This window comes from Nilaparvata lugens, chromosome 3 (genome assembly GCF_014356525.2).
Source record: "Nilaparvata lugens isolate BPH chromosome 3, ASM1435652v1, whole genome shotgun sequence".
NCBI lineage: Eukaryota > Metazoa > Arthropoda > Insecta > Hemiptera > Delphacidae > Nilaparvata > Nilaparvata lugens.
This window is the reverse complement of record NC_052506.1, coordinates 4,243,983-4,259,452: the sequence shown is the minus strand read 5'-3', so window position 1 is coordinate 4,259,452 and position 15,470 is coordinate 4,243,983.

Below are 15,470 nucleotides of genomic sequence, written 5' to 3'. Positions count from 1 at the left end.
ATAGAAAATTGTTGCTGGCTATTTGATATGTTTGTGAAAACATTTCATTATCTCCTAGTTCTCTCACACACTCTCTCTCTCACACACTCTCTCTCTCTCTCTCTCTCTCTCTCTCTTTGGTACGGAGTTAGTGGGAAGAATACTTCTAATATTCTTTCCAAAGAATGGACATTGATATGTCCAAAGCTCCGCCAATTTATGTAGATGCATAACAATATTATCTATTTTATCTATAGTTATTACAAATTGTTTTTTTTTCATATTATATATAGCTCGATAATTATTTTCTTAATTTATATTTTGTGAATCCATCTATAATTTTGCTGTATTGTAAGCTATTGTATATAAGTGTATAAGCCAGTATATATTGTAATCTACATAAATAAAGTACTCAATCAATCTCTCTCTCTCTCTCTCACTCTCTCTCTCTCTCTCTCTCTCTCTCTTTCTCTGGTCCCTGTTGATGGGTGGACTCTGGATGAATTTCATTGAGAAGTTTTTCATAAAGTTTTTAGAGGAGGCTGTATTTTCCGTCAATTAAATTCAATTATTTTCAGTTGTATAGTTGAGAAATATAAGATTATCTACTTTGTATTCAACTTTTGTTGAATTTCGTAATTTGGATTTTGGAGGTAGTACTTCAAGAAATTACATACAAATAGATTGGAATTACTTTTACTTAGACGTCTTAAACATTTCTCTCGTGATCTGTATTCTGTATAATAAAAATCTGGTGTGGCGCACTCACACAACTTTCCTTGCCGTTATGAAAATTAAATCAGCTGACGCTAGTGTTCCCGCGCATCTCAAGTCTATTTTTCTAAGATCTAGTAATTACTCAAATTGATCTGAGGCAATTTTTGTCAGTTGAGTAATAATTGATGTGGAATATACCGCTGTATAATCAATCATTTTTCACAGTAATGTCCGGTTTGAGGATTTTTCACGAAATTGTCATCAGTATAATAATTCTCAAAATTGATGACACATACCATTTCCGTCAGATACCTGTGTACAGTACAGATATCCTATTTGTACAAATTGTTCAAGCCAGCTGGTGACAGGACAATACGCTGCAGACACACGAGATCTGCTATCTCTTCATAGTGAATTATTTAATAGAATCAACAGTTGCCAACAGTTTACAATTTAATAATCTTATTTTCTCTAAATTCGAGCTTATTTTCAATTCTAATTGAAAATGCTACTGAACATTAATTGTAGAGATTTTCATGATCAGTCTTTTCCACTTGGAATTTTTGTTTAAATCGTATCTGAAGCCTGATAATTGGGAATCTAAAATCAATCTTTTCCACTCGAGATTTTTTGTTCAAATTGTAGCTGAAGCCTGATAATTGAGAATCTAAAATCAAACTTTGCATAAATGGGGCGGAGCTCCTGTAATTTTTACAGATATGGGACTTGTGGCAGTTGATAGAGCTTATTAATAACTATTCTAGGTATGAATTTGATCAAAATCGTTTGAGCCGTTTTCGAGAAAATCGCGAAAAACCCTTTTTTTGACATTATTTTCGCCATTTTAGCCGCCATCTTGAATCGCATTTGATCGAAATTGTTCGTGTCGGATCCTTATATTGTAAGGACCTCACGTTCCAAATTTCAAGTCAATCCGTTGATTGGGTGATGAGATATCGTGTACACAGACGCACATACACTCATACACACACACACACACACACACACACCACACACACACACACCACACACACACACACACACACACACACCACACACAACACACACACCAACACACACACACACACACACATATACAGACCAATACCCAAAAACCACTTTTTTGGACTCAGGGGACCTTGAAACGTATAGAAATTTAGAAACTGGGGTACCTTAATTTTTTTCGGAAAGCAATACTTTCCTTACCTATGATAATAGGGCCAGGAAGGAAAAATGAGTACTCCAGTAAATAAATTTGTGTTTCAAGCACATATGCTAATACAAACGAGTTGAGTTGAATACAGTCATTACATTCCATGATATCACAATCATTACTGTCTTAAATCATGCTTTAAATATATATCACAAGTAAGAGTACCATGGGATATCTACTATGCTATCGTTTCTCTATACTTTAGTAAGTAAATGTTCCTAATATACAGAAAAATAGATCTATTACATTTGAAAAATTTGAAATTTCAAAATAAAATATCTATTGAGTACTTTAGTATACTTTAAACAGCTGATTGTCCATACCGTACACTAGGAAATCATAGAAAGAAGTCATCGTGAATAGAGACTATCTCTTGTTTTTACTTTCCTTGCCCTATTACCATAGGTAAGGAAAGTATTGCTTTCCGAAAAAAATTAAGGTACTCCAATTTCTAAATTTATATAGGTTTCAAGGTCTCCTGAGTCCCAAAAAGTGGTTTTTGGGTATTGGTCTGTATGTGTGTGTGTGTGTGTGTGTGTGTGTGTGTGTGTGTGTGTGTGTGTGTGTGTGTGTGTGTGTGTGTGTGTATGAGTGTATTTGCGTCTGTGTACACGATACCTCATCTCCCAATTAACGGAATGACTTGAAATTTGGAACTTAAGGTCCTTCCCCTATAAGGATCCGACACGAACAATTTCGATCAGATGCAATTCAAGATGGCGGCTTAAATGGCGAAAATGTTGTCAAAAACAGGGTTTTTCGCGATTTTCTCAAAAACGCCTCAAACGATTTTCATCAAATTCATACCTAAAATAGTCATCGATAAGCTCTATCAACTGCCACAAGTCCCATATCTGTAAAAATTTCAGGAGCTCCGCCTCATCAATGCAGATAGATTCCCAATTATCAGGCTTCAGATACAATTGAAACAAAAAAATCAAGTGGAGTAGATTGAGCATGAAAATCTCTACAATTAATGTTCAGTAACATTTCCACCTAAAATTGAAAATAAGCTTTAAATTCGAGAAAATGTGATTATTCAATTGCAAATTATTGTTGATTCTATTAAATCATTCACTATGAAGAGATAGCAGACCTCATATGTGTCTCCAGCGTTATTGCCCTGTCACCAGCTGGCTCAAATCTTTGAATAGTAGACTTGAGATGCGCGGGAACACTAGCGTCAGGTGATCAATTTTCATAACGGCAAGGAAAGTTGTGTGAGTGCGCCACACCAGATTTTTTTGTTATAAGAAGACGCCCTTGTAGAATTTACAATGTAAATAGTGGTTGTTTACATCTTCCTTACTTTCACAAGTTCACTACACCATTATTGAATGTTTTCTTTCAAGTTTGTAAATTATTGTTGTACTAAGTAAAAGACTCTGAAGAAAAACACTGAAGGATGATACTGTGAAAAATTACTCATGTCATGAAAGTTCGTTTATTTCAATTGTTTCAACTCTTACATTGTCCAGTTTTATTAGCTTTCCCCTTGATTCTAAAACTATTACAAAAGCTGATAATATATTGTAGTCGCCTTCAAGCGTGAGTGGAAGAAACTGAAGAGAATTTTATTATTTGTGAGTTTTTCAAGCGTGAAGCCTTGTCCATCCCCTATAATGACAACCGTATTGTCTTCTTCCTCTTTTGTCCTTGTCTCCCTATTCCCTCTCTCATTCTCCATTATCTCTCCCTCTATTCTTTCCACTCTCTGTAGTTTGCCGACACTTTTCGCAGTTTTTGAGACATGTCAATCATTGGTAAAAGAAGGACAGAGTATAAAGGAAGAACATTAGTAATAGAAGGACAGACAATCTAGTAACAAGACAAGACGCTGAGCTTTGTGCTTGAAAAGTTCTTTTTTAGATTTTGTATTGTTAACAGTCAAGGATTATTTAGTACTGAGTTCGTTGAACCCCCTTTTTGAACAGAGAGACATTCTATTTGAAATAACCTTTGTAATTGATTTTCAAGTCCATCTCTTTTCAATAAACTCAAGAGAATTATGTGAGGATGGGCCTCCACCAAATATGTAAGGAGGCGGTGACACTTCCACTTAGAAAGTGAAATGAAAAAAACTATATCTAATATGTTTTGATTGTTATAACATAAAACAAAAGGTGATCAATATACTATGTAATTTAATAAATCTTCAACATATATTTACATTTAAACAAATCAAGATTACTTTATTATAAGAATACAATATTAAAATGAAATTAATGGGGAAGCTACTTGCTTGCTGCGAAAGATACAATCTTTGTGGTTATGAAAAATTAAAAAAAGAAAACTCAAAAAGGATAACACCTACCTTTTGTGAAGCTGTATTTTACTCGCCTCACATATGTAGGATGAATCTTGTACTGAATCAATGGTGTAGAGGCTATAAATTTTGCAATGCGTGTGTGGACGCTGAGTGTACACCAGACTGATTGACTCACTACAAGATTCAATACAATTGTCGGAATCGCGGGAGGCCTAAACGCTCGCTCACCCTTGATTCTTCTAATGACAGATTGTATAATGATGAAATTTTTTATAAGCAGTGTAGCGATCGCTAAACACTGAATACGGATACCTTAAAATTATTACCTGTGAAGAATGAGCATACAAAATCATACAGGTCGAGCGAAAATCCCGATGTAGATAATTTACGGGACTGCGTCTCTAATAAGTTCTGAAGGATTAAAATACGGTATTTGGACCAAATATCGTTCAGAATATACTTCGAGAACAGAGTCTTGTCGGGTTTTAAGCTCTATTGTAGGAATTTATATGATCTCTGGCTGCATCTGCTGTACAATTGATGTGTTCGCTCCTAAGTCGAGGTTGGTAACAGATAAAAGCTGATATATGAGCAGGTAAGGACAAAGAATAAATATCTCGATCTGACCCCACTCGCTACATCCACTTAGACCTGTTCCAATATCCAGCTTAATTCAGTTATTTCAATGATCGTATTCGATCGGTTCTTGATGATATAGAACGTATCAGACACAATAATTGACAGGCTTAAGAAATAATCGAACTCAGAAAACGAATTAACAAAACTGGAATATATTATAATAAAATATATGATCATACAGTGCAGATTCAGAATTTGATTTACAGATCGATAATAATTTAGCATTGACAAAAGGAGTTAAAAATGTTCTTGTGCTTGCATGATACCATGCGTGATTCGACAGAATTTTACAATTGATAAAATTTAACAGTTTTGAAAAAATAGTGAAAATAAATTATAAAATATTTTTAAAAAAGTTTGCTCGGGGTCGTGGTTCTGGCAGCGGAGGATAGCTAATCAAACTACAAATTCTTAGAAATTCTATATGGATAAATTCTAGGCTCTTAAATGCTAAAGCGCTTGTCGGCGTGGCCAATAATTTAACGAAGAAAATTTTATGTTTTTCTGCACTGAAATATTTTCGAAGCGTAGATTGGGGCCCCTTTTTAACTTATAACTCACGTGAATTTCCTTGGCGGTCGTGGTTTTCTTCTTTAGATCAAAAATCGTTTGATCGGCAGCGGATCCAGGCTTCGGTTTCAGCACGTGGGGAATTTTAATTTAATATTTCCTTCACCAAATTAATTAAGGGATAATTTACTTTAAACTTTTAAATTTATCGATTGATGAAAAATAAATTTACAAATAACAAATAGATTGGCCTAAAATATCGGCTCACAAATAGAACATATAAAATCGAACAAGAATTTTTACGAATAGGTCTTGGTAACTATAAAGAGATCTGAACGGTGAGGATTTCAAAAGGGAAGTGCTGTCTTTTCTCTCAGCTTCTTGGCTAGACCTTTCTTCTGAGAATCTCGATGTAATAATTTGCATGAAAATTTGCAATTGGTAGAACGATTGTGACGTAGACGTGACGTCAGTGGCAGGCAGTAGAATATAATTCCTTTAATTACAATAATAATTCAATTTATGTAATTCTTAAAACTGCTTAATCTCATAGACATAGTTCCTCTCATACATGTACATGTGCTAGCGTATATGATAAGGCAGGTTTGTTGTCTGATAGTAGATTAACATGTGTTGCTTTCAAACGATCACCTTTTTGGTGCTATTTCTATGCACTATGATTGGCTTAGGCTTGCCAAAGAGATTTAATTACCATGTGGTTCAGTTGAATGAATCATTAATAAATTAATATCTTATACAAATTTTATTATGTTTGAGACTGTTATAATTAATTTCTGCCGTTTTATCAATAATATGCTGTTCATGCTATGACCTAGTTAGTTACAATAAGACCTGACATATAATATAATTTCTTAAATAATAAATAATTTCAACGATAATACATACATTTTATTTTTTTATTTGAAATTCTTGGTCCTTTATTGATAGTTTTATAATTTTTAGAAATGGTATTATATCTTGCGTGAAGCCAGCATGACATTTGACAATACTTTGAATCAGTCAGCTGCGTTCGAACTGTTTTAAAAACATCTGATCGATAGTAAACAAAGTGTAACCTCAAATTCAATGAGCAGTTCGTAAATAATTCGTGCTTTATTTGCAGAATAATTATAATTTTATTGAATAATTTTTCTAGAAAATATTCAGTACAGAACGGTACTCTTATCCAATATACAGTTACTGATAAGTAAGCTTTATCGCTCGGTCGCTAACTATTCCTTTAGCAAATTCTTTCATTTTAAAAGGTAATCACAATTTTTCTCTCTTCTCATGAGGTCTATTTAAAAAATTCATCACACTTTGAAGATGGCTTTCTCGATTAAATGTTGGTGGAAAGGATATGTCAACTATTACTTTCCTCGCCTTATTACCATAGGTGAAGAAAGTATTGCTCTCCGAAAAAAATTAAGGTACGCCAAGTTCTGAATTTCTATCAAGGTCCCCTGAGTCCAAAAAAGTGTTTTTGTGTGTATGTGTGTGTGTGTGTGTGTGTGTGTGTGTGTGTGTGTGTGTGTGTGTGTGTGTGTGTATGAGTGTATGTGCGTCTGTGTACACGATATCTCATCTCCCAATTAACGGAATGATTTGAAATTTGGAACTTAAGGTCCTTCCCCTATAAGGATCCGACACTAGCAATTTCGATCAAATGCAATTCAAGATGATGGCTAAAATGTAGAATATAATGTAAATACAGGGTTTTTCGCGATTTTCTCGATAACAGCTCCAACGATTTTGATTTAATTTATACTCAAAATAGTCATTGATAAGCTCTATCAACTGCCACAAGTCCCATATCTGTAAAAATTTCAGGAGCTCCGCCCCATCCATGCGAAGTTTGATTTTAGATTCCCAGTTATCAGGCTTTAAATACAATTTCAACAAAAAATTTTGAGTGGGAAAAATTGAGCAGGAAAATCTCTACAATTAATGTTCAGTAACTTTTCCACCTAAAATTGAAAATAAGCTCGAAATTCGAGAAAATGTGATTATCCAATTGCAAAGTGCTGGCAACTGTTGATTCTATTAAATCATTCACTATGAAGAGATAGCAGACCTCGTATGTCTCCAGTGTTATTGTCCTGACACCAGCTGGCTTGAACAATTTGTACAAATAGGATATCGGTACTGTAATATAATAATAATAATATCGAGTGACCTGGCTGGCACAGGTCTGGTGTCAGAGTTTTCAGGTCGCAACTGATCAATTTCAGGGCCTCTGACATGACCTAACGACTGCTTTTTAGGCAGCCGGGACCTACGGCTTAACGTGTCCATCCGAAACACGGTATTGGCCTGAGATAAATATCTTGCCCGGGCCGGGATTTGAACCCGACCCTCTGAATCATAAAGTCAGCATCTGATCCACTTGACTACGGTCACTCTGGGGTCGATGTCAAACGAGGCAAACGACAGAAGAGTCCTGCGACAGTCGAGACCAGCGACGGTAGAGACCGGCGACATTCGAGGCCAGCGACGGTAGAGGACTCCTGAAAAAGAGGCCTCAAATGTCGCCTGCGTTAAGCGACAGTTGAGGCCACTCTAATTTTTGTACACTCCCGACAGTCGAGACCTTCGACCGTAGAGGACTCCTGAAAAAGAGGCCTCAACTGTCGCCTGCGCTAGGCTCTCCAGAATGGTAGACAGCACCAAAATAATAATTATCATTTAATTTGTATGGATTTACCTGCAATTGAATAATATATTATATCCCATTATTCCTTCCATATTATGAATAAGTATTGCAACTTTACAACTGTAAATAAACCTTAGTTGCTTCATCACAACAAACGAAATTTTCAAGGATAAGCCCTATCTACTACCTTCAAAGTTCATATGCTATTCTTATGAAGTAAGTTTCCATTATTTAGTTTTCAACAAATCAGAAGTTATAATCATTGCAAAATGTATTTTGTCTGGAATCGCAGTAGGATGTGTCCTCAACTGTCGTCTGCTGCAAGCGAGTCTCTAATTTTTGTACAGGCCCGACAGTCGAGACCAGCGACATTCGAGGCCAGCGACGGTAGAGGACTCCTGAAAGAGAGTCCTGAAATGTCGCCTGCGTTAGGCGACAGTTGAGGCCTCTCCAATTTTTGTACAGCCCCGACAGTCGAGACCTACGACGGGAGAGGACTCCTGAAAAAGAGGCCTCAAATGTCGCCTGCGTTAGGCGACAGTTGAGGCCACTCTAATTTTTGTACAGCCCCGACAGTCGAGACCTGCGACGGTAGAGGACTCCTGAAAAAGAGGCCTCAAATGTCGCCTGCGTTAGGCGACAGTTGAGGCCACTCTAATTTTTGTACACTCCCGACAGTCGAGACCTGCGACCGTAGAGGACTCCTGAAAAAGAGGCCTCAACTGTCGCCTGCGCTAGGCTCTCCAGAATGGTAGACAGCACCAAAATAATAATTATCATTTAATTTGTATGGATTTACCAGCAATTGAATAATATATTGTATCCCATTATTCCTTCCATATTATGAATAAGTATTGCAACTTTACAACTGTAAATAAACCTTAGTTGCTTCATCACAACAAACGAAATTTTCAAGGATAAGCCCTATCTACTACCTTCAAAGTTCATGTGCTATTCTTATGAAGGAAGTTTCCATTATTATTGGTTTTCAACAAATCAGAAGTTATAATCATTACAAAATGTATTTTGTCTGGAATCGCAGTAGGATGTGTCCTCAACTGTCGTCTGCTGCAAGCGAGTCTCTAATTTTTGTACAGGCCCGACAGTCGAGACCAGAGACATTCGAGGCCAGCGACGGTAGAGGACTCCTGAAAGAGAGTCCTGAAATGTCGCCTGCGTTAGGCGACAGTTGAGGCCTCTCCAATTTTCGTACACTCCCGACAGTCGAGGCCTACGACCGTAGAGGACTGTAAAACAGTCCTCTACTGACGCAGGCCTCAAATGTCGTCGGTCTCGACTGTCGCGCCCCCTCACTCTGTACTGTGCAAAGGTATCTGGTGAAGATGGTATGTGTCATCAATTTTGAGAATTATACTGATGACAATTTCGTGAAAAATCCTGAAACCGGACATGACTGGGAAGAGAGATTACACAGCGGTGTATTCCACATCAATTACTCAACTGACAAAAATTGCTTTTGATCAATTTGAGTAATCACTATATTGGGATATTTCAAACTCAGGTACAGTCCACATACTAATTTACTTGAGAGAGATTCAAGTAGTTATTAGTGATTACAAACTAAGGTAAAGCTCACATATTAATTTACTTGAGAGAGATTCAAGTATCTATCAGTGATTTCAAACTAAAGTAATGCTCACATATTAATTTACTTGAGAGAGATTCAAGTATCTATCAGTGATTTCAAACTGAAGTAGAGTTCACATACTAATTTACTTGACAGCGATTCAAGTAGTTTTTAGCGGTTTCAAACTAAAGTACAGTTCCTATCCTTATTTCTTTGAGATTGATTCAATCAGTTATCACTTGAACATTTCGACTTGAGACCACCTCACATCCAAATTGTAAACTGTTGAAAAAAGACAAGTATGTCAGTTCACAAGGTCTTCTCAAAAGACTGGCTCCAATCCCGATAATCAATTCCTAAGAAAGACGTTTGTAGCACGTTCCCATAGTAAACCGCTTTATCCATTCATTATTTCCGACTTTATTCATCCTTTTTTTCACTTCTCCCGTGGTCCATAATTTAAATCGGTCTCGTTTGTGATTTTATCAATTTCCGGAGAAGATTCTGTGAATGGAGAATAGTCACTCAAGTAATTATAGGTTGGTAAAATGAGACCTAATTCAGTATTGTTTGAGCGGGAGGCTTTTGTATCATTTATAAGGGATGCTGACCGTTTGAAATGAATTCAGCTTCAGATACTACATGCGATTCCTTCATAGGAGGACAGTCTATTTCTGTACGGTTTTGTTCGCGGGGAAATCCCAGGTTTCGGTACCAGATCAAATAGTACACTTGAAGGACAAGTGAACAGCAATCAATTTGTCTTGAATTAGAGTGCTCATTATTTTTGGTTGAGCTTGAAATTGACGGTTTCCTGTAGCTTTGTTTGAATTTGAAAAGATTGGTTTGTGAACGTCTCTATCACAACTGTTTACATCTTTTTATGCAGGCTCAACTGAGTATTGCTTGTTGGAAGTGCTTTGCAGATTTTAAATAATTTCTGTTGCGGTATTCAAAAATAATATCGGGACACCGAACTTTGCTCGTTATTGATTCATAAACTATTGATAAACAGGACACAATACTTTAAAATTATTGGGGGAAAGGACTAACAGGCACAGCCCAAAACTGTTTCTTCCCCGAATTTTGATTTATATACACTATAAATAGTTCAGAAAGTAGATTATGTTCCATACACATGAATTCAGGTTTAATTTTCAGTCCAAACATTTAAAAACAAAAAAGGTACAATTTAGATTATTCACAAACCAAATTAAATAACAAAATAACACTCACTTCTTCTTCTTTATGTGCCGTCTCCTTTAAGACTTACTTTTTACTTTTTCGTGTCCGGTCTTTCAAATTTTTCCAGCCCAGAAGTGGGCCAGGTCCTCCGCAACTGCATTCCCTCTCCAGAGGTCGTCATTCGTGCAGTGAACAGGGGCACAGTGGGCACTGTGTGAGGTGGTCGATGTCCTGTGCCTCTCCGCAGTCACAGTAGATATCGTCCTCTGCTAAGTAGCCCCACCTCGCTAGGTTGGTCTTCACAGGGGCCACGCCAGTTCTTATCCTATTTAGCGCCCTCCAGGATTTCCATGGCAGACTGGTTCCAGTGGTCTCAGGATCCCGGAGTGGGTACCAGTCTGGAGGTTCTGGCTGTGTGAACCTCATGAAACTTCTCCTGGATTTGAGTCGGCTGCGCGATGGCTCCAGCTGACCGTGCATCACGTGCCTCTCATCGAAGGTCTGTTTGAACCTCTCCAAGTATTCGTGGTTGGCTCTTCTGATCTTGGGAGTGTTCATTCCTGCAGCCCTGTAGAGTTTGTCGATGGGAGTTGGTTTCATGCAGCCGGTTGCAATGCGACACGTCTCGTTAAGGGACGTATCAACCTTCTTTGTGTGGGCTGACCGACACCAGACGGGGCAGGCGTATTCCCCAACAGAGAAGCAGAGAGCCTTTCCTGATGTCAGGAGCACGCTGGGATTTGCTCCCCATTGGCTGCTGCATAGCTTCCTGATGATGTTGTTCCTGGAGTTGACTTTTGATGATGTATTCTGACAGTGCTGTTTGTATGTCAAAGTTCGGTCCAGGGTCACGCCAAGATATTTTGGTGAGTCGGTGTGTTCCAGGGCCTTGCCCTCCCAGGTAACGTTCAGTCTTCTCCTAGCCTCCCTGAATCTTAGGTGGAAGGCGCATACCTGTGTTTTCCCTGGGTTTGGTTTGAGGTGACTCTCCTTGTAGTAGGTAATAATTTTAAGGAGGTTTCCTTTAAGAAGGTTGGCTATCAACATGGCAATTTTGATTTTTGAGGCAACCGCCCTGAACAGATCAATGGAACTACTGTCACTGTCTCAAGTTATTTAACCAGGAGATCCGTCTTCTTCCTATACTTCTTTTGCCTTGCATCTTTCCTTGTATGATGTTTTGCAAAAGTGTATATCTCTCTCCTCTCATTACATGACCCAGGTATTGCAGTCTCCTGATTTTGATGGTGATCATGATTTCTCTGTCCTTTCCCATTCTTCTTAATACTTCCTTGTTGGTTGTTCTGCTAATCACTCACTAATCACTTAAAATTGTCAAGTAATGAATGATTTTGAAAATTATGATATACTCTAGTTTAGAATGATTATCATGTTATGTCAACAAATCAGATTTATAATAAAATCTTGTTTTTTAATCAAGTCGATTGAAATTTCTTATATTTCTCGCTGATTGATTACACAGCTGGAAATAATTCTGTCTCTCTCCCACACACAAATCTCCTGTTTCGACAGACGGCGAAATTATCATCTGTTTTTTCAAGGATGAATAATTGTTATCCTTTTTATGTCCTTCAGCGAGTTTTTTCAGGGATGAGATCCAGTGGAATTGTATTTTTATATCATAAACCTACTATGTTCCAAATTTCGTGAAAATCGTTAGAGCCGTTTTCGAGATCCGTTGGACATAAATAACCAAATGTAATAGTATATTTCGCACTTAGGGCCGAAAATGAGACATTTCCGGCTCGAAATCGGTTTTCAAGTCCGAGGAATTGATTGAAAGATTGAGAGCTGGAAAAACATTTTTGCCCGTGGTGCGAACGCTATTTTTCGCCACACAGGAAAATAAACAATATATATATGAGAATAATTGTTTATTAACCACTTCCGAAAGCAAAAGTGGGGGGTCATAGCTCTAGCAAACCTGAGGTAATCTGAATATCAGGTAATTGTCAAAGTATTTTTATTTTTTATTCTGATTTGATTAAATAACCTAAAATATGATGTTCAATTATGTGGGAGGTTGAGTTTATACTTTTTTATTCTTTCAAATGACAATAAGATGATATTATTATGAATGTTTTGTTTCTTGAATAATGAATACAAAATGAAAAGTTTTTTGATCAGCTGTTTTAGCGCACTTGAAATTTGGACAATCTGATGTCAACAATGCTTGTTATCGTCGACTGTGGAAGTTGAGGTTAGAAGTCCTATCCTACTCTGAAAATCGAATCTGAAAAGTTTATAATATCTTATTTGTATTTCGTTCATTCATATAAAATGATAGTATTTTATTGCAGAATATTTTATTCAATTCTAGAAGCATAAACTGATTCCGTTTCATAAACCATTTTGTGAACACGTTCACATCAAATCAGAATCAGCTGACTTCAATGTTATTCTACAGCCCTAGGGCCGTAAAACTTCTACCTTTCTCTATCATTTTCGGCCTCCATATGACGCCCGAAAACCAGCTCATTACATCCAAGTGGGGCGGAAAAATATTAATAGATATACAGAAATTGCTTGCTCAATATAAAAGTATACATTATATTATAAACGTCCTTTTAATATAACTTGAAATACAGCTATATAATTGGCCTATGCTCCCAAACATGAGCATTCTCATGAATGAACAATCATAACTATCCAGTAAATGATTGTGTGGAAGGAGGGTTTTGCTAATACCCTTAAAATACATCTAAAATGGAAGGTTTCTTACGACTATGAGGAATCATGACATTCTCGGGTTCTCAAGAACTGAACACTGGATGGGAAGTTCATATTTTGCAATACAGTGCCCGAACGTACTTATATATTCACATATGATATTTGTATGAAAAAATTGAATACTGTGGAATGAGAAAGAAAGATATATGGACATTGCAAGGGACTGCATAAAAAATAAGTAGGTGTAGTCTATCGAGGTTCCACTGTTCCACAGGCTAATGCTTTAGCAGGTTTTTTCCTGTATTGTATTAAGTGTATTATTTTGTATAGGCTACAATATTGCATAATAGTATGTTATTATTCAATTTTATTTTTGCCTTGAAAATGGAAAATAAATTTGATTTGATTTGAGGTTCCACTGTAGTATTTTTTATCACCAAAGTTAGCGTTCAAAGAAAATGGTTTTATGAACTAGTTCCATGAAACATTACATTATTGGCTAGGTCACATTTGATATAACTTGTTTTATCCGGGTTTAAATCAACAGATTATCTACATCCGCTGAAACCGGGATAGCGTTTAACCTTCCGGCTGTCGCGCTGTTGTAAAACGTACAACAGTGTCAGATTTGAGTCATCTATGCATTCCAAAACGTTCCCCCCATCACTCCACTGAGTTGCAGTATCAACCGAGCAATGGTTCAGTCTTTAGGTGCCATTTAGTCACCACAGTGCATAAGATAGGGAAAGACTGCAATATACGGGGACTGTAAACGAACCGATAACACAGAATTGATGGCTTTGCTTGATGAACCTTATTGGGCTATGATATGGTTATCATCCAAATGTTCATAGGTGTGAAACAATCCAAAAAGATGGAAAAAGTAATTATACATTAATTAATATATATGTTTTGACAGTAAACAGAGTACATAATACTATAGAGAAACAATAGCGTAAGTAGATATCCCATGGTATAGGGCGTTTATGTCGCAACTTTTACTGTTATCTCAAGCCGGTAGTTCATGTAGTTCTTTCCCTTGAAGCTGTGTGACACTGGTAGTCTCTCATATTGTGCCGTTTATACACTCTCACCCCAACAAAACAGTAAAAATCGACAATAATCAACAGTAATCGGCTTGAGATAACAGTAAAAGTTACGACATAAACTCCCTATACCATGGGATATCTACTTATGTTATAATTTCTCTATTTTAATACTTGGTAAATTGGATGTTGTAGAAAGTACAACTCGCGACTGCTCGTGTTATTGAGTAGGGCGCAACTACCGGATGGTCAAGGGTCTGAGACAGAAAAAACATAGAATTCGCCATAAATTGAATAGAATATGTTTATATGATCCCTTCATCTGTCACAGAGCCCATCAAATTCTCACGAGATGAAACACTCGTAGATAAATAATATAGAAATAACCATAAAACGTCACAGGACATTTGCAAGTGATTGCCAACAATAGACAGAAAATTTATGCTAGAGATCAATTCACTAGACAATAGGAACACAGAATTGGTTTCTGAAAAAAATTCTATTCCTGAGAAAAAATCTACACAAGAATCTAGCGGGTTTCACAAATTTCATAGTGTCATTATTGTTTGAATGGGAGCGTTGGTGGTTTATCTGTGGGGAATGCTGACAGAATGAGATGAATCTTGTTGTTGTAAATCGTAATCTTGGGTTCGCATCACACAAACACACTGGCAGAGTGCAGAGATGCACAGCATGTGAGCATCCCATCCCTCCACGCCATCTTCTAATCGTGTTCCTTTTTACGAAAATAGGAATGAAGAAAGAGCAGGTGAAGAAGAAGAAGAAGAAGAAGAAGAAGAAGAAGAGAAGAAGAAGACGGAGAAGAAGAGAAGAAGAAGAGAAGAAGAAGAAGAAGAAGAAGAAGAAGAAGAAGAGAAGAAGAAGAAGAAGAAGAAGAAGACGGAGAAGAAGAAGAAGAAGAAGAAGAAGAAGAAGAAGAAGAAGAAGAAGAAGAAGAAGAAGAAGAAGAAGCAGCAGAA